Here is a 19,213-nt window from a genome sequence, read left to right on the forward strand (position 1 = left end):
CTCCTAACCTCTCCTTCTCTGCTGTGTCCACCCTGGCTCTGCTGTGTCCACCCTGGCTCCTAACCTCTCCTTCTCTGCTGTGTCCACCCTGGCTCTCCTAACCTCTCCTTCTCTGCTGTGTCCACCACCTGCTGAGATCGGATTACAGAAACAGCCTCCTGTCCAGTCTCCCGGCCTCCACTCTTGCTCCCTGCAGTCTGTTGTCAACTTAGCGGCCAGAGTCAGGCCATGTCACCCCCTGTCAGAGACCTCCAGTGGCTCCCAGGTCACTCGGACTTCGCCCCCCGCTCCGACCCTTCCTCCCTGGTAGCGTCTGCCACTCCTCTTCCCCTTTCTCACCTGTTCCTGCCCCACTGGCCTCCATGTTGTTCTTAGAAACCACCAGACTCCTCTACCTGGAAGGGCTCTTTCCCCAAATACCCACATGGCCTCTCCTCTCACCTTGCAGTTTGTCAAGTGCCCTTTCTTAGTGCGGATAGTGCCCTGTGGAGTGCTTAAGATCGCATCTTGTCTGAGCTCTGCTCCTCTGGGAAGCAGAGCCCGAGGCTGGGATTGGTGGGAATGCATGTCTCCGAGCTGCAAGCCCTGGGTGGTGAGCGCGAGGGGAGAGGGAGCCACTGCGCTGCCAGTTTCTCAGCGACCTGTGGTCACGTCCAGCAGCAAGTATGTGCTCAGCACACTGCGGCTCTCCAGAAGGTGCGTGGGGGAGGGGGGACGTGTTTGGGGGGAGTCTGCAGGCGACAGCACGGGGGGCATGTGTCTGCTCACCTCTCACCTCCTGCTTCTCATTGGTCGTGGTCCACGCCCGGAGAGCTGATTCACTCACAGCTCTGGCCTCTTCTTCTGGCCCCTGGCTGGCCATTCAGAAGTCAGTTCCACATGCGACGTCTTCTCCATGTCTGCAGGTGCGGGGCCGGGCAGAGATGCGCATGCAGGTGCGGGGCCGGGCACAGGTGTGCATGCAGGTGCGGGGGTGCACGTGCAGGTGCAGGGCCAGGCACAGGTGCGTGCCCGCCAGGAGGGAGGGGCGGGGGACCGAACCACGGCCACGGGCTGAGGGCTCACACCTTGCTCTCTTTCCTGCCTTGGTTTTTCCTTGGAACCTAGTGTCTGACATACTCCAGAGTTCTATTTATTTCTGTGTGTAGTGTCTCCCTCTCCACTTGAAAAGAAGCTCAAGAGGGCAGGATTATTACTGCATTCCCTGCTTATTCCTACTGGTTACAGCAGCGCCTGCCCCCTCCTAGGTACTCAGTAAACATTTGTGGAATGACGGAATGAAAGGAGATTCTGTTTCATTGACCCAAAGAAGATTCTCTTGGAGCAGTTGAGTGCGGTAGGATTACGTTTTTTCTCTGAGCCTTATACTGCTTGATTCTGTGCTGGGGGTAGTGTTTGTTTGGTCACATTGTTACGACTGTGGAGTGCTGGATTCTGTGTTATAGAGCCTACCTGCGGACTTCGCTGGGCCGGCGACAGGATGTGAGGGTTTAAACCGAGCGAGCTGCGGTAAAATAAATAAGGCTGCGTGTGGTGGGGGCGGAGAGCGGGAAGGAGCAGTGCCCAGTTCATAGCGCCGGCTGCCCGTGGGGGGGGGGCAGCACTTACCTCGTTGCTTTCCGTATTTCTTTCTCTGTCTCTCAACTGTCAGGCTCTTTTTTTAACAAGCATGCATTTCTTCTATATTAAACGTTTTGTTTCTAAATTTAAAAAAAATGTCCAGTTAAGGACCTGGAAAAATGACCCTCAGTCCTGAGTCCAGGCGAGGCCCTTGGGGTCAGAGGCTGCACAGGAGCCCTGGGCAGAGGGGTCACGCCAGCCTCTCTCAGACCCTGAGTGTCCCTGGAGAGGTCATCCTCCTGGGCGTCCCGGGGGAGGCCACCTGGGGCTGGAGCTCTGGTTCCTTCTGGAAGGGGCATCTTGATTTTTTTTTTTTTTAAGATTTTATTTATTTATTTGACAGAGATAGAGACAGCCAGCGAGAGAGGGAACACAAGCAGGGGGAGTGGGAAAGGAAGAAGCAGGCTCACAGGAGAGGAGCCCGATGTGGGGCTCGATCCCATAACGCCGGGATCACGCCCTGAGCCGAAGGCAGACGCTTAACCGCTGTGCCACCCAGGCGCCCCTGGAAGGGGCATCTTGAAGGCCAGTTTGTTTTCCAGTTTGCAAGGCTGCTAGCCGGCAACCTCTCCACTCTGCCTGTTGCTCCTGCTGGTTTTTTTTTGTTTTGTTTTGTTTTAAATATTTTATTTTTTTGAGAGAGAGAGTGAGCATGAGAGGGGAGAGGGTCAGAGGGAGAAGCAGACTCCCCGCTAAGCAGGGAGCCCGATGTAGGACTCGATCCTGGGACTCTGGGATCATGACCTGACTGAGCCACCCAGGCGTCCCCATGTTGCTCTGCTGTTAACACAAGGCTGGACCTTTGATGCGGACAGTCAGGACGCCTACTCAGGTGGAGCAGGGGTGACGTCGGACAAGTCACCTGGCTCATTCCCTGCAGGTCTGCTTTGCACTGAGCCTGGTGTGTGATGATTAAGACATGGCCATGGCCCTTAGGGAGCTCATAGGCTAGTGGGGGAGACAGACACACACCTGGGTTCACTCTATGCTCACCTCCCACAGGGTAGGCACTATGTAGGCACTGTCCTAGAGGGGAGGGGTCTGGAGTCCCACAGGTGGGCTTCCTGGAGGAGGTGTTGCCTGAGCTGAGTCTCTGAGGCATAGCCAGGTAGATGGGGGGGGGGAAGGGGAGTTGGGCCAGAGGATCAGAGGTGTTACAGAGGCAGAAGACAGGCAGTGAGTAAGGGGCCACTTTATCACCTGGTGGGAGGAGGTGGGGTTGAGGGTAAATAGACAACACATAGAAAGGAGGCCCAAAGTGGGGCTCAATATTCAGTATCCTATCCCCCTCTGGGGGAGTTGGGGCTGGGGCAGGGCCTCCAACCTTGAGCTTGCTCCTTGACAACCTTGATAAGATAGACCAGACACCTTATGCATTGGGACAATTGACTGGTCACGGATCATAACTGGCTGCCGTGTAAATTGTGCCAGGTAAATCACCAAACCCTGAGAAGCAGTATTATGTGTCCCTGGGCCCTCTGGACTGCATCATACACAGCGCTTTGCTCTAAGGGAAATCTAGGACTCAGATGAGGGCGAGGGCAGGAGGGGGGTCGCGTGAGTGGGGTGAGGGGCAGCAGAGGGAGACCTGGTGGCTGGACCACCTGGACAAGGACCAGGAGATGCGTGGAGATTTTCTCAGAGTTCGGTCCAAATCCTTGGGTTTTTAAGTGTCAGTCCCACGTATCAGAACCAATTAAGAAGATTTTTAAAAATACTGAAAACATGCTGAACAATTCAGAAAATAACTAAAAAGCATCCATGAGCCCCCCCCCCCATTGACACTTTTTACAGTTTTAGATTTCTTTCCAAAACAGGAGGCGGGGTATTGTTGATGCCCCTCCCCCTCCCTCCACCCCAGAAGTGACCGCTGCCCCCGAACTGGCGGTCCTCATTCGCATGAGGCTTCGTACTTAAGCTGTGCTGTGACGGTACCCGGTTAAGGTGGCCAATATTTGTACCCCAGCATAAAGCTCTCACACATCACTGCTGAGCAAGGGGCCATGCCTCAGTTTCCCGGGGCGGCTGTAACCACGGACACAAACCAGGGCTCACACACTGGGAATGTATTCTCTTGCAGTTTGGGGTCCAGAAGCTCTGAATCGAGGTGTGGGCAGGGCTGGTTCCCTTCGGAGGCTGTGAGGGACGGCCTGTCCCAGGCCTCTCCTGGCTCGTGGGGGTTTGGTGGCATCCTTGGTGCTCCTGGACTTGCGGAAGCATCTCCCCCTTCACCGCCTTTGTCTTCATGGGGTCTTCTCCCTGCGTGCCTGTGTCCAGATGTCCCCTTTTTGTAAGGACACCAGTCATATTGGGTGACAGTCCCCCTACTCCAGTAAGACCTCAGCTTAATTAATTACTCCTACAATGGCTATTTCTAAATAAGGTCGTGTTCTGAGGTCTCAGGGGTTAGGACTTCAATCTATAATTTTTGAGAGGACACAAGACAGCCCGTCTTGGCTGGTTATTACTGTTACTAACCTCACTGGTTCGCTGAATTCCCTCTCCATCACACCGTTGCCCTATGCAGGCTGGAAAATGGGATGTCCCAGGTGCTGTGCCTGGAATGCTGGGATGAGTGAGGGAGCAGGGCAAGGTGGGGCCCCAGCTCTGGCCCTGCTGTTCACACTGTACCTGGGGTGGCTTGGCGTGACACCCCGTTTTCTCATCAAGTAAGACAGAGCCAAGCCCCACTTCCTCTCCCCTGGGGTGGTCCTGCATGTCCCCTCCCTGCGAATGGGCTTTGTAACCCCAAGAATGCTGGCTGTGGGTCACTCATCCTGGGTCAGAAGCCGCCAGAGCCTTGGGCATTGAGAAGGGGAGGCCCGCAGGGACAGGGACAGGCTTGGGGCGCTGAGGGCTTGAGCTGAAGACGCATCTTGGGAGGATTCCGTTTTGGATCCACCATCGTTGCACAGATCCGAAATGACGGTGTGACAAAGACCAGGAACACAGGGAGCAAAGCCTGGTTCCTTCCCAGGAGTGAAGTCTCTGGGCTTTCTCTGGTGAGAGCAGCTCCTCAAAGGTTTCCGGGGGAGGGAGGAGTGGTCCATTTGCTAAGTAGACCAGAAACAACGTCCATCACTGCTGCTCTGTTAACTTGCTCGCATCGCTGTCCGACGGGCTTTCTCAGGGCCTCATCTATAAGTCAGGAAACACAAAACATTTAAATTGCCCTGAGGTTTTATCACACTTGAGGCAGCTTGCTGGAATCAGAACACGGGTTCCCTGATGTCCAGCAGCTACTAGAGGGAGGGATCTGGGCTGGGGAGAATTGAGCGATCCCTCCCCTGTGTAGAGCCAGCCTGTCCCATGCTACCCAGCATGACTGCTCCGTTCGCCCCTGCCATGAGGCTGTTAGATGTGAAAACTCGTCCTGTGGGCCGGCTTGCATTCCCTTCGCATTTAAACATGCCCAGGGTTTAGAGGTAAACAGGCCAGAGTTCCAGTCTCAGATCCGTGTGTGACCTTGGACAGGTCACCTGACCCCTTCACCTGTCACCTGTGAAGCATCTCACCTGTGAAAGGGGGGCACGTGGACGGCACCTTTCGGAGGGGAGGAGACAACGCTCAGTAAAGAGACAAATGCCTGGCACAGGGCTGGCGTCCAGAGATGGCCAGCCCTCCGGGGAACACTGGGAGCCGTGCTCCTGTGAACAGAAGTCCAACTTCTTCTGGGTGTTCTTTTCCATTCTGCCTGCAGTTTGTTTTGAGTCGGGGCCAACACTCAGGACAGGGCAGGGAGGCATGTGCAGGCCGTTCCCGCAGCCTGTGTGCAGTGGCCCCCATGGGGACAGCCCACGGATGTAAGCACCACCGTGTCCACACCACAGGACCCTCCGGCAGTCCGTGGAGATGGGAAGCTGTGCCTGGCAACAGGGGTGAGCCTTATGGATATGGTGTTGAGTGGGAGAAGGCAGACTCCAGGGTATGATTCCGTTTACGTGATGTTCAGCTGACAGGCCAGGATGGGCCCCGGGTTTGGACGTGCAGTGGGGGCGCACTGCCCAGCCCAGCAAGTCCACCATGACACCAATGTCAGGATCCTCATGACGTCTGCCACTTACCATCAGGAAGAGCACAGGGGCCCCTGTGGGCCCACTGTGTTCCGTTTCTTGACGTTGGAGGAGGTCCCCAGGGTTATAACCGCAGTGAACCGGGTGCCTCCGTGTCATACCTGTGTGTGTGTCACAGTGTGTCGTGGATTCAGATGTGCCCCCGCTAACTCGTGTGCGGGAGTCCTAACCCCCAAGACCTCAGAATGTGACCTTACTTGGACACGAGTCTTTACAGATGTTCAGGTTAAAGCGAGGCTATTAGGGTGGGCCTGCTTCAGGGTGACTGGTGTCCTTATGAAAAGGAGAAGTTGGGGCCGGAGACAGACCTGCCCAGGAGTGTGCCCCGTGCCGGTGAAGGCAGAGGTGTCTAGGCCGAGGGCAAAGGCAAGAGACGCCAGCAAACCCAGCCCCTGGGAGCGAGGTCTGGCGCAGATTCTCCCGCTGCCGGCAGAAGCCACCACACTGCTGACGCCTTGATCCGGAACCTCCAGCCGCCAGGGCTCTGGGACTGTAAGGCCCTGTCACTGAGGGCCCTCAGGGGTGGCACTTTGTTAGGGCAGCCCTGGGAAACGAATAAACACCGTGGAATAGGAAAGGGGGAGAAAGCACCTTGCATTCAAGCATTGGGCCAAGGTACTTCTGATGTGGGTCTCAGAGGACAAGGGACCTGTGCCCCCAACCCAGATCCCTGTGTCATTCTCTCTGTCCCTGTTTTGGGAGGCGAAGCCCTGAAGAGACCTTTGTTCCCCAGGAAAGGGCCACAGTTGGTTTAGAGAGGAGCCCTTAGGGGTGACTCCCGGGTCAGTGTCACCCAGTCACCGAGAATTCTGATCTAGGGGATTAGAAGCTGCTGTCTCCACCCCACTCCCCATCCCCAGTGAAATGAGGGGTGTCTGCTTGCATCACACGTCGTGAGCAGGTTTAGACATTGCTCCTAACAAGCTCCTCTTAGAGCATCTCGGGAATGAGACCTGGGGCTCCGGCGGACGGAAGTACATCCGGCCCTGAACACAGGCCGTGGTGGTGGCGGGCACCTCTGGGTGCCGTTTATAACCGTCTGGTCATGGCTGGGAGCTGGGGGCATCGCTAGCTCCGCCTGGACGGCCCTCGGCCCCTCGGCAGGGGGAGGCTGGCAGGTCCTGGGGGCAGGGAGACGTGGCTGCAGTCCCAGATCACCACCCGTGGCTGTGCCCCTTTTGGCGAGTTCCTCTGTCGTCGTTTGCCGGGACCCCTGTAACAAAGCACCCCGGGTGGGGGCTGACACAGCGGACATTTATTCTCTCCTGTTCTGGAGGCTGGAAGCCTGAGACCAAGGCGTGGGCAGCTCAGTTCTCCTGAAGCCTCTCTCGTTGGCGTGAAGATGACCGTCTTCTCTCCGTGTCCTCACGTGGTCGTCCTCTGTGCGTGTCTGTCCTGATCTCCTCTTCCAAGGGCACCTGCCATATTGGTGGGCCCACCCAGATGGTGTCATGACTACCGTGTGCGGTCCTTGTACTTCTGAGTGCCCAAGAAAGGGTGCAGGCCAGGCCTGGTGCTACCCCCAGACCCCCGCACTGCCCTTCCTGGCCCTGCGCCGGCCCCGGAGGCCGCCCTCTGGGGATGTGCTCACCCAGGCCGACCTCAGACTTGCTGCGGGGCCAGCCAGTGGGTGCACCAGCGGGAGCCTGGAGGGCGCCCAGAGAGGGCAGGCCGAGCCCCCTTCATTCCTGCCTGCCTGGCCCTGGTTCTGGAGGTGGCCTTTCTCGCCTCCCAGGGCCACAGTTCCTGCCCAGTGGCCCCTCCCTTAGCGATGACCTTTGGTTTTCCCCAGGAGTCATGACCCTTCCTGCTGTGACCCTGGAGAAAAACACCTTCCCTGTGTGTTCCTCACACCCAGCCCGGAGCTGTGCGGGAGCCCCTTCCTGAACCCTCGTCGTTCCCCTCCGAGCCAGGCACCCATGAGCCCCGCGGCTCCTTCCCGAACGCCGTGATTCTGGAACCACCCCATGCCCCGCGTAGAGAGGAGGTGTTTAGGGAACGTTCCCTCAATCAAATTCATGATTTTCAAAGGTCCGAAAGCCCTGGGATTAACGCGTTTTAAAAATGCAAAGTTATATGATGATTTATATATTATTCACCCGCGGAGTCTTAGAATTGCTGCCCGCGAGCTCCCCGGCTTTCTGGGGCCTGCATTGTTTTCCGTAACGAGAGCGAGTGTCCTTTCATGTCCTGGTCTCGCTTGTCTTTGCCCGGGTTTTCTGCCTCACCCAACTGACTGAGGAGGGCGGGACAGAGGCTTTCTGAGCGTAAGAAACCCCACAAGGCCTAGGGAAGCAGGGAGTCTGGGTCTGGCCTCTCAGGGGGTTGTGGTGGGGGTGACGTGGAGACTTCGTGGTGAGAAGAGGCACCCGCTCCTAATTCAAACAGTAAAGGCACAGAAACACCCCCCAGTCCGCCTGCCGGGTGGTCTCCAGCGTGCACTTTAAGCAGGGCGATAGGGCCGGGGCCCCCTCTGTCTCAGGACCCCACAGTGACCCCCTCTTGCCTCTAGAGTGAGATCTGAGGCCTTCGGAACTGCGTGCCCGCTCACTGCTCCAGCCGCGGGACCGCCGTGCTCTTCTCCTGCCGACCGTGTGCAGACCCCGTTCTGAGCTCTTCGCGGCTCCCTCAGTGCCTTCCGCCAGTCCACGCCTCTGCCCTGTGCTCTCAGCCTGGGATGCCGTCGCTGGAATCAAAACAGTCCCAGTACGAAGCAAGATGTCAAGTATGGAAAGAAGGAAAAGCTTACTGCTGCGTGAGTTAGTGAGACCTGCTGCAGGGAAGGCTCTGGTCCCGGGGCCCGAGTTCCAGAACCATGGACAATGCCTGGCCCTCTCCTGCCGCAGGCCCCTCCCTCTCTGCCCACTGACTCGGCTGCCTTCATGGTGGCCCAGACTCTAGGTGAGAACCTCTGGCTTTCGACTCAGACAGACATGGGATCCAGTCCCAGCCCTGCCCTGGCCCTTGCTAGCCATGAGGACCTGGCCAGGTCCCTCCTCAACCCTCAGTTTATTCCTCTGTGAAATGGGGTGAGGAAGCTGAGGGAGGGGACTCAGGAAGACCTGGCCTGTGGGTGGCACATAGGACTCAATCCAGAAATGGCCCTGGCTGTGATTTTAGGGCTGGACTCTGATACCTGTGTTGGGATGGGACCTGTTTTCTGAAGTTGGGATAGTAGGGTTCTTGAATTAGAGGCTGGGCCGGGAGCCATAGTGAGCCACTGACTATGAATTTCAGGCCTGGGGGATGGTCGGTTTCCATCTGTTCCCAGAGCCTGTGATGGGGCTAGGCTTGCTGGCGGTGAGCAGCGGATGCCCGGACACAGCAGGGTAACTTAACGGCCCTGCCCCGGCCAGCTTGCCCTCCAGTGGGGGAAAGCTGACATGCACACAGACAGTGACAACATGGAGTGTGGGGGGGTGCTGTGGGAGGATGGGGATCGCCACTCTCCTGAGGATGTGGGTGGTCAGGGCAGGCTTCTTGGAGGCGGTGATGGTGGATGAGCTTCGGTGGAGCAGGGGGGTAGGAACGAGTTAGCCAGGGCAGAGGGGCCGGGGAGTGTAAGCTAGGGAGTCACCTAAAAACTCAGGCAGGATGTACGGGGGTGCCAGGAGAGGGGCGGTGTGAACTTCCAGCTGCTTGGTGTCCAGCAAATCCCTTCCTTTGACCCATGCTACTTTCCGATGGACAAACCAGAAAGGGTGATGCTCGCCGGGCGAGAGGGTAAGTGTCCCACGGCCCCGGGTCAGCGCAGGACAGAAACCGGGAGCCGTCCCTCCAGGTGGAGAAAGGGGGCTCTGGTGTCTCTCCCTCTCTTACAAGGGCACAGATCCCATCCCGGGGGGCACCACGCACATGACCTCATAACCTGGTGACCTCCCGAAGGCCCTGCCTCCAAAAGGCCCCACGCTGCAGGGTAGGGCTTCTGTGTGTGAATTTTGGGGGCATAACTCCATTCCGGACAGAGGGAGAGACCTGACTTCTGGCCCATTTGTCTCTAGGCTTCTCAGAGCACCATGAAATTCACTTTCTCGTATATTTGAAATTTGCTTATTTTACCAAACGTGATCAGCCACTAGGAAACTCATGCCCCCCCCCCACCCGCTCCCTGCCCCACTCCTCCTCTTCCCTCGCCCTCACCCTGCTGGTCTGCAGCACAGATGAGGGGAATTGTTCGCCGTGGAAGTCCTGTGCTTCTAGAGGATAAAACGCCCTCTAAATGCACATTATTGTTATTTTTATTACAAGCATCAGAGCAAAACCACCAGTTCAAAAGAGCTAATTTAGTTAGATCGGCCTAAGTACTACTCCAGTGGAAAACTCATTCTCCTTTGCGGTATTTTCTTTCGGGTATAAATCAAGAGAAGGGCTTTAAAAATATTTTCAGTACAAATGTATTTCAATCATCTGGTCAGTCACCTCTTAGCGCGCTTACCTACTGGGGCCGCCGTGTGATTTCCCCAATTGACTGGCCCGGCAGCCCTGCAGTCCTCCCTCCATTCCTACTGTATCTGATTTCGTCAGTTCCAAAAGCGAGTGGGGAAGAGCACCCACGACTGCGGGCGGACCCACCCCTTGTGGGCTTGGGGAGTGCTCTCCTAGTTTCACGTGGGGGCACCAGGAGCGTTCCCTCTCCCCTCGCCGGTGCCTCACCAGAATAGCTCTCCTGGGCCACATGCAAGTCTCAGGTCCTGCGGGCAGCAGCACACCTTCCAGCAGGACCCTGCAGGCGCCTGAGCCCTGGGGCAAACACTGCTCATCGATGGGGCCCTACCTCCCACTAAAGCCCCCTCTCCAGCCAGCTCCATGCACGAGAGTCAGCCCATGGTGCGTGGGAGCCACTGCGGCCCGAGCCCCTGATGGGCATGGAGACCAGAACGAGCAAGATGGGGAAATGCTGAAGGTGATGGTGGTAATCCATAACGTGTGGCAAAGAACACATCATATAAAAATGACCATCATAACGGTTTTTTGAGTTTATGGTTCAATAGCATCAAGTAATTTGCATCATGCCACTGTCTCCCCACCCAGCTCCGGGAGATCTTCATCTTGCATCTCCATTGTTGGGTGGGCCTTGGGAGTAACAGTGCTCGGTTTTGATGCCGCTGCTTGGTCAGTGACCCAGACCTGCACGATTCCAGACTTGCCAAGCCCTCTCCTCTTCCTGGGGCTCCTGCTGCTTGCTCTCCCCTAACTGCCTAGAGCTCCTTGCTCTTTATTGCTTTGACATGAATGCTCACACCGGGATGTGGGACTCTTATCAATGCTGGGGTACTGTGCATGCCTCAGATTCAAGGCCCCCGTGGGACCCTCTTACTCTTGAATCCAAGTCTTGAGCTTAGGGCCCTTGTGGATGGCCCCTGGAGGAAGATATGCATCTGGGGAAGCCAAGTCATGAGCTGTCTGCCCGTGCATCACCGGACAGCAGAAGCCACGGGCAGATCTGCATGGCTTTTGGGGTCCCTGGCTCACCTGCCCGTACCCTAACTGGGGGGCGGTGGCTAAGATGGGGCTGAGCAGAGGTGAGTCCCCCACAGCGGACACAGCAGGGAGCGTGAGACTCACTGTCGAGAGAACGGGGTAGAGTTTCTGAGACACTCAGTGCCTCCTTCCAAGCCCCCAGCGAATACGAGATTGGCCAGCAGTTGAACCTTTCAGTTGTAAACATGGACAGCTTGTCCCTCACCAGGACGCAGAGCTGCAGGGCGTGGGTGGGCGGGTGGCCGGAAGAAGGAGGAGGAGCGTCCTGACAGACGTCAGTGGGCTCCAGACAGTTCGGGAGAGCAAGGAGTGAGGGGTGGCCAGGCGGGGCAGTGAAGGTCACTGCGCAGAGCAGAATACTGGCCCCCGAAGATGTGGGACCATATCGCCTCATATGGCAGGAGCTTTGCAGAAGTGAACAAGTCAGGGAGCTTGAGACGGAGAGGCTGTCCTGGATTCCAGGTGGAGCCAGCAAATCACAAGCGTCCTCACAAGAGGGAGACGTGAGGTTGCAAGCGGAGGTCAGAGAAGGATGGGAAGATGCTGCCCTGCTGGCGGGGATGAGCGAGGAGGCCGGGGCCCTGAGTGGGGGCAGACCAGGACTGTCCGCTAGAGCCCTTGGAAGGGACCCTCCCCGCCAACCCCTTAATTTTGGACTTCCGCCTCGAAACGTGGGAGAGAATGAAGTGTTTGAACCCCCCAGCTTGCGGGGCTTTGTTGGGGCTGCCCTGGGGTCCAGTACAACTGATGGCACACATGGTGGTCCCTAACCACCACCGTCCTGTCTGAACCTGGAGACCCCTCTCACTTGTCAGGGCAGCATTGGCTAGTGTCCCCTGGATGGCGGGACTCTCCCCGTATCGGGCAAACATGATGTAGACAGACGGGGAAGCTGTGATTCCCAGCAAAGGGGCAGAGTTTGGCGATGCTTGGCCAGTGGAGCCAGAGAGCCGCTGGGGTCACTGGCAGTCGGCCAGCCAGGCCCATGGTGTCAGACGAGGAGCGGGTGAGCAATGGGGAATTGGCAAGGTGAGCACGAGGCAGGCTCCCCAAGAGAATGATCAGATGTGGTCGAGAAAGGCCCCTCCGTGGTGGCTCTATTAGCCGGGGTTCTCCAGAGAGACAGAGCCAATGGGGAGACACATCTAGGAAAACAGCCACGCGAGCCAAGTCCTCTTCATAAATCTCGTTCTGGACATTGGCTCACACGACGAGGACAGTCAGGGGGCCCGGGCGGTGTGGTTCGAAGGCAGACCCGCGGGCTAGCGGTGTTTGCTCAGTCGGGTCTGCAGTGCCAAGCACGGGGAGACGGGTTGCAGGGATCGCAGAGAGCGAATGCGCCCTTCCTCCACCTGTTTGTTTGGTCCGAGTCCCCCCTGGAGTGGACGAGGCCCACCCACCTGCTTTCCTCAGTCTGCCAATCCAGATGCCGGTCTCTTCTGGAAAGTCCCTTGCAGACACACTTGGAGAGAATGTTTAACCAGCTTTCTGGGCATCCAGCGGCCAAGTCAAGGTGACACATAAAATTCAGCATCTCAGGGGGGCTGTCAAGAAAACACGACATGAGGTACGTTGTATTGCGTTCTCACAGGACTTTGTTGGAAAAATCATCCCGGAAAACGCCCCTGTAAGCCTTGACTTCCATTTGGCTGGTCCTCAAAGTCAGCACTTTGTCCCGATTCTATCCAAAGTTTTGTTGCGTTGGGCTGATGTAAGTTCATGTTCAGCATTCCTGGCTCCTCTTTTTGTGGCACTAACACATACACGCTCGGAAGGGCACGGGTGGTGAGGACAGAGCTCTGTGCTTTCTCAGCCCGAACACACCTGTGTCCCCTGCACCCCGAGCATGAAGAATGTTCAGCTCTGAAAGCCCTCTTGTGTCTCTGTTTTTGCTCACTGTTGTTTCAAAGGCCTTTCCCATTTGTCCCTACTACTTACTAGGATGTTTGGTTTCTGATCCCCGGGGATTCGTTCTAAGTGGCCTCTGTCCTGTACAGGTTTTATAGGGATGACAGGAGTCTCTCGCTCTAAACACGGAGAGGTGCTCTCCGTAAAGAAGGGCAGATAGAGTCCTGCGGATGACTCTGGCAACCTCAGAGTTTCTAGAAAAGATAAAACCAGTCGTCACACAGCGTGTCAGGGAGGGGCTCCAGGTGACGAATCAGAGAGGCTAGGAGGTTTTGACCTAGACAGTCTGGTTCCTCCAGATGGGGCCAGCCCTGTGCTGGGACTGGTGGTACGGTGAACGGGACATGGACCCTGTGTGAGTTTTGTTTTTGTTTTTGTCTGTTTTTAGAGTGAGAGAGTGTGTGAGGAGGGGGAGGGACAGAGGGAGAGGAGAGGGAAAATCTTAAGCACGCTCCACGCTCAGCGCAGAGCCCAATGTGGGACTTGCTCTCATGACCCTGAGATCGTGACCTGAACCGAAATCAAGAGTTAGTCGCCCAATCGCCCAATAGACTGAGCCACCCAGGCGCACCCCTGCCCACCCCCGCACCGTGTGAGTTTTCTGCGGTTGCCATAACGAATGACCACAAACTGGGTTGCTTAAAACAACAGGAAGTTGTGGTCTCAGAGTTTTGGGGGCCAGAGTCCAAAATCAAGGTGTTGGCAGGGTTGGCTCCTTTTGGAGGCTCTGAAGGGGGAATCTGTCCAGGTGTCTCCTGGCTTCTGGCGGTTTCTGGCAATCCTTGGTGTTCCTTGGTTTGTAGACGTGTCCCTTGATCTCTGCCTGTGTCTTTACATGGTCTTCCCCTCTGTGACTTGTTTTATGTCTCTTATAAGGAGACACTGGATTTACTGTGCATCCTAAATCCGGAAGGACTTCATCTCGAGATCCTTCACTAAGTCCATCTGTAAAGACCCTCTTGCCCAGTAAGTTGTATTCACAGGTTCTGGGAGTTAGGACTTGGACATGTCTTTTGGGGGGACATGAGTCAACCCATTACAGACTCCACTGCATAGACCAGCCCTCAAGGTCTGGTGGGGCAGGGAGGACAGGCACCCCAAGAATCAGGCCAAGGCACGAAGGTGTGCCCCTCCGAGCGGGAGCTGTGCTGTAGGGAAGGAGGAAGCACAGGGAAGGAGGCTGTGAAAGTGGAAATCCTGGTGAGGGAGCCTGTGAGCAAAGGCACAAGGAAAGCGGGTGGAGGGTGGGCTGTCACCCAGTGGGAGGGCGGGGAGCTTGCAGGGTCCAGGCTGAGGCTCCTGGGCTGGCTCTGCAGTGACAAGCTGGGCCCAAGCAGGGGGGGAGGGGGAGGGTAGGGAGCTGCTTGAGGGCAGAGGTGAAGGGGGAGGGAGTGTGGGCTGGGCTTGACCCTGACTGTTACCCCTTACTTTACATAATAGGTACAACCTCTCTGAGCCTCAGTCTCTCCATCCGCACAATGGGGATGACTAGAGCAATGCCCACCTCGCAGGGACGTTGTGGGGCTGATGAGGGTGACGAGGGCAAGGTGAGAAACACTCACCTCTCGGTCACTGGCCATTTCACCTTGTGCCAGCAGCTGCCATGAGCGGCAGAGCAAAGATGCTTAAGACGCGGTAAGTAAACAAATGAAGGGTGAAAAATCAAAGGCCCACGGAAACACGTCTCTTTCTGTCTTAAAAACAGACTTATTGAGGGACACTTTATACATCATAAAATCTGCCCGTTGTAAGCCCCTCGGTGACTTTCAGTACACTTACAGATTTGTGCAGCCATCTCTCGACCCCTGGTCACCCAGCCTGTGCCCGATGGCGGCCACTCCCCACCCCCACCCTCAGCAACCACCGATCTGCTCTCGGGTTCTATGCGTTCGTCTTTTCTGCACATTGCAAATAAATATGATATGTAGACACATGATATGTGGTACTTTGAGTCTGGCTTTCTTGTGCTTGGCGTGCGTTTGAGGTTCCTGCGTGTTGTGGCACGATTATTCATTCCTTTCTCAATAAAACAGTACTCGCTGCGTCCGGCACATTTTGTTTTTCCATTCCTCAGCTGTGGACAGTGGGATAGTTTCCAGGGTGGGGCTGGTATGAATGATGCTGCCGTGAGCAGCCACGGGCAAGTCTTTGTGTGGGCGCAGGTTCTGGGTCTCGGGTGGATGCTTAGAACAGAGTGGAGCGCTCTCACGTCCCCGTGAAGTGGGCACTGCTGTCATCAAGTCGATCTCACCGACGAGGAGAACGAGGCTCCAAGATGCTGAGGGTTGCACAGAGCTCCTGTGAACTTTTTCAGAAACCATCAACTTGTTTCCAGAGTGGCGGTGTCACTGGACGTTCCCCATAGTGGTGTGCATGGTTCCGTCCTTTCCACCTGTCCTTCGTTGTGACCACCTGAGTGGGAGTGCAGTAGTTAGTCCCTGTGGTTTTGATTTGCATGTCCCCAGTGACTAACTATGTTGAACATCCTTGCATGTGCTTGACCATTTGTCTCTTCCTTGGTGGAACGTCTGTTCACTTCTTTTGTCCATTTTTCAATGGCTTTTTTCCCCCCACCCCTCATCATCATCATCTTTTTTTTTTTTTTTAAAGATTTTGTTTATTTATTTGACAGAGAGAGAGAGCAAGCGAGCGAATGCACAAGCAGGGGAAGCAGCAGGCAGAGGGAGAGAGAGAAGCAGACTCCCTGAAGAGCAGGAAGCCCAATACGGAGCTCAATTCCAGGACCCAGGGATCATGACCTGAGCCAAAGGCAGATGCTTAACCGACAGAGCCAGCCAGGAGCCCCAACCTCTCGTCTTCTTAAGTTTGAAGAGTTTATATATTCTAGATCTAAGACTTTCCTCGCCTCACTGAACTGTCTTGGCACCTTCGTCAACAATCCATTACCCTTAGCTGTAAGGGTTTGTTCCTAGACTTTCCATTCGGTTCTATTGGCCTGTACATCTGTCTTCCCATGAATTCCTCCCTGTCTTGATTACTGAAGCTTCACTGTAAGTTTGAGATCAGGTAGTGTAAGTCTTCGAACTTTGTTCTTTTTAGATCTTAAAAAAAAAAAAGATTTTATTTATCTATTTGTAAGACAGAGAGAGAGAGAGTGCAGGGGGGAGGGGCAGAGGAAGAGGGGGAGAGAATCTCAAGCAGACTCTGTGGGACTGGATCTTAACAACCCTGAGATCACAAGCTGAGCTGAAATCAAGAGTCAGACGCTTAACCAGCTGAGCCACCCAGGTGCCCCTGTTCTTTTTAAACACTGTTTTGGCAATTCTAGTTCTTTTGCATTTCCATATAAAATATCGGATCAGCTTACCAATTTCTACTAAAAAGCCCAATGATGCTTTGATGAGGAATACGTTTAACCTATAGATGTATTTGTGGAGAACTGCCATTTTGACAATATTGAGTCTTCCAATCCGTGAATATAGAATGTTTCCACATTTAATTACATCATCTTTGATTTCCCATGGTGACGTTGGTAGATTGCAGTGTAGGTCATGCACCTCTTTTGTTTAATTTATTCCTAAGCATTTTACTATTTCTGATGCTATTGTGAATGGAATTATTATCTTAATTTCATTTTTGGATTTTTGTTGCTAGCATATACAACTACAATTGATTTATGTTGTATCATGTGGTCTTGCTAAACTTTTTTATTGGTTCTATAGTGTGTTTATGCATCTCTGGGGATTTTCTATGTAAAGGATCATGTCATCTGTGAACAAAAATAGTTGCATGTCTTCATTTTGAATCTGGATGCTTTTGATGATTGACTTTGCCTTATTGCCCTGGTGAGAATCTGTGAATAAAAGTGGTAGGAGCAGCCACGCTTGCTTCTTTTTGATCTCGGGGGGAAAGCGTTCAGTTTGTCTGTTGTCACCAGCATGCACAATGGTAGCTGTAGCTGTGGATATTTGCATTGTCCTCTGCCGGTCTGAGGATGTGCCTTTCTTCTTCAAGTTTGTTGAGAATTTTTATCATCAACGGATACTGAACTTTTTCAAAGGCTTTTTCTGCAACATAATCATGTGATTTCCCCCTCTTTGTTCTATTAATATGGTGCTTTACATTAATTAATATTTGGATGTTAAACCAACCTTGCTTTCCTGGGATAGATCCCATTGGGTCATGGTGTAGAATCATTTTTACATGTCGATGGATTCCATTTGCTGATATTTCATTAAGGATTTTTCTTTCAATTTAATAAGGAATAAATGAATTGGGAAGTGTTACCCCCCCCTCCATTTTCTGGGAGAGTTTGTGAAGGCTTGGTATTCTTTCTTCTTTAAATAGTAGAAATCACCAGTGAAGCCAAGTGGGTCTGCGCCTTTCTTGTGGGAAGATTTTAAATTCTTTGTTTCTTCTTTGCAGCTCTATTTAGATTTCATGTTTCATCTTGAGTCAGCTTGGTAACTTGTGTATTTCTAGGAACATGTCCGTTTATCTACATTGTGTGTTTTGTTGGTGGTGTTCATGGTGTTCCTTTATAATCTCTAATTTCAGGGTGTTTGGTGATGATGCCTCCTTTTTCATGCTTGATTTCAGTAATTTGTGTGTCTCTATTGTTTTTTTCTCTCTAACTAAAAGCCTGTCAATTTTGTTATCTTTTTAAAGAACCAGCTTTTGGTCTCATTGATTTTCTCTCTCGCTTTTCTGTTTTCTGTCTCACTGACGTATGGTCTCATATTTATTTGCTTTCTTCTGCTTGCTTTGGGCTTAGTTTGCTCTTCGTTTTCTAGCTTCTTTAGGTGGAAGCTTTGATTACTTAAGACCATTATTTTTTCTGATGTAGACATTTGAAGTTACAAACGCCCTGCTAGGCACGGTGTCGACTGCATGCCAGGCATTTTTGTATATTGCAGGGATTTTCACCCACTTCAGAATATTTTCTAATTCACTTGTGATTTCTTCTTTGACCCTTGAGTTACTCAGAAGCGTGTTGTGCAATTTTGAAATATTTTGGGCTTTCATGGATCTTTCTGTTGTTAATATCTGGTTGAATTCCACTGTGGTCAGAGATCATGCTTCTTGTGAATTCAGTCTTGTTATGTTTATTGAGGCTCAGTTTATGGCCTGGCACAGGGTGTGTCCTGGACAATGTTCCATGTGTGCTTGGAAAGAAGGCGTGTCTGAAAGTCACTGGGTCCACTAGACTGTATGAGCCGTAGTGTCCTCCAGTCCTTCGCATCTTTGCTGATTTTTAAAATCTGGTGGTTCTACCAGTTATCATGAATGGGGTATCAACACCTCTTCTGATGCTGTTGTCAAATTGTCTATTTCTACTTTTAATTCTGTTTAGTTTTTGCTTCATGTATTTTGAGGCTCTATTATGAGGGGTGTGTGCATTTATGATTATTATATTTTCCCGATAGATTGGCCCTTCTGTCTCTATGAAATATCCCTCTTTGCCTCTTGTAATATTTCTTGACTTAACGTTTGCTGCATTTGATATCAAAGTGGTCACTCCCAGCTCTCCTATGGTGGTGGTTTTCACAGTTATCTTTGTTTCATACTTTTACTTTCAACCTGCTGGTTTGCATCTTTGAATCTAAGATTTGTCTCTTGTAGCTGGTGTACATTCATATCTTGCTTATTTATCCAGTCTGCCAATCTCTGCCTTTTGATTCAAGTGTATAGACTATTTACATTTTAAAATTAATTAAATTAATTTACTTTAACTAATTAAATTAAAATTTCTATTACATGATAAATTAATTTACTTTAATTAAATTAAAATTTCTATTACGTGATATTGACGTTTTCCATTGTGCTGTTTTCTCCATGTCTCCTGAGGTGTTTTATTTTTTAATTGTTGTTGTCTTGTTCTTCTGATTCTCCTCTACTGCTTTCCTTGTGCTAAAGACATGTTTTTAGTGTCCCCTTTCAATTCCTTTTGTAAAACACAGTATACTGTGGATGATTTTCTTAGTGCTTGTTTTAGGGACTGCAAAAATGCATTTTAGCTGTCTCAGTCCACTTCAGATTAACACTGGCTTGCTTCTGGTCAAATGTGGAAAGTGCACTCCATCCTTCCCCTTTCCTTGTGCTGTCATTGCCATATATCTCATGTCTTTTAATGCTATAAACCCAGCAGTACAGCATTATAATTACTGCTT

This window comes from Ailuropoda melanoleuca, chromosome 11 (genome assembly GCF_002007445.2).
Source record: "Ailuropoda melanoleuca isolate Jingjing chromosome 11, ASM200744v2, whole genome shotgun sequence".
NCBI classification, from domain to species: Eukaryota; Metazoa; Chordata; class Mammalia; order Carnivora; family Ursidae; genus Ailuropoda; species Ailuropoda melanoleuca.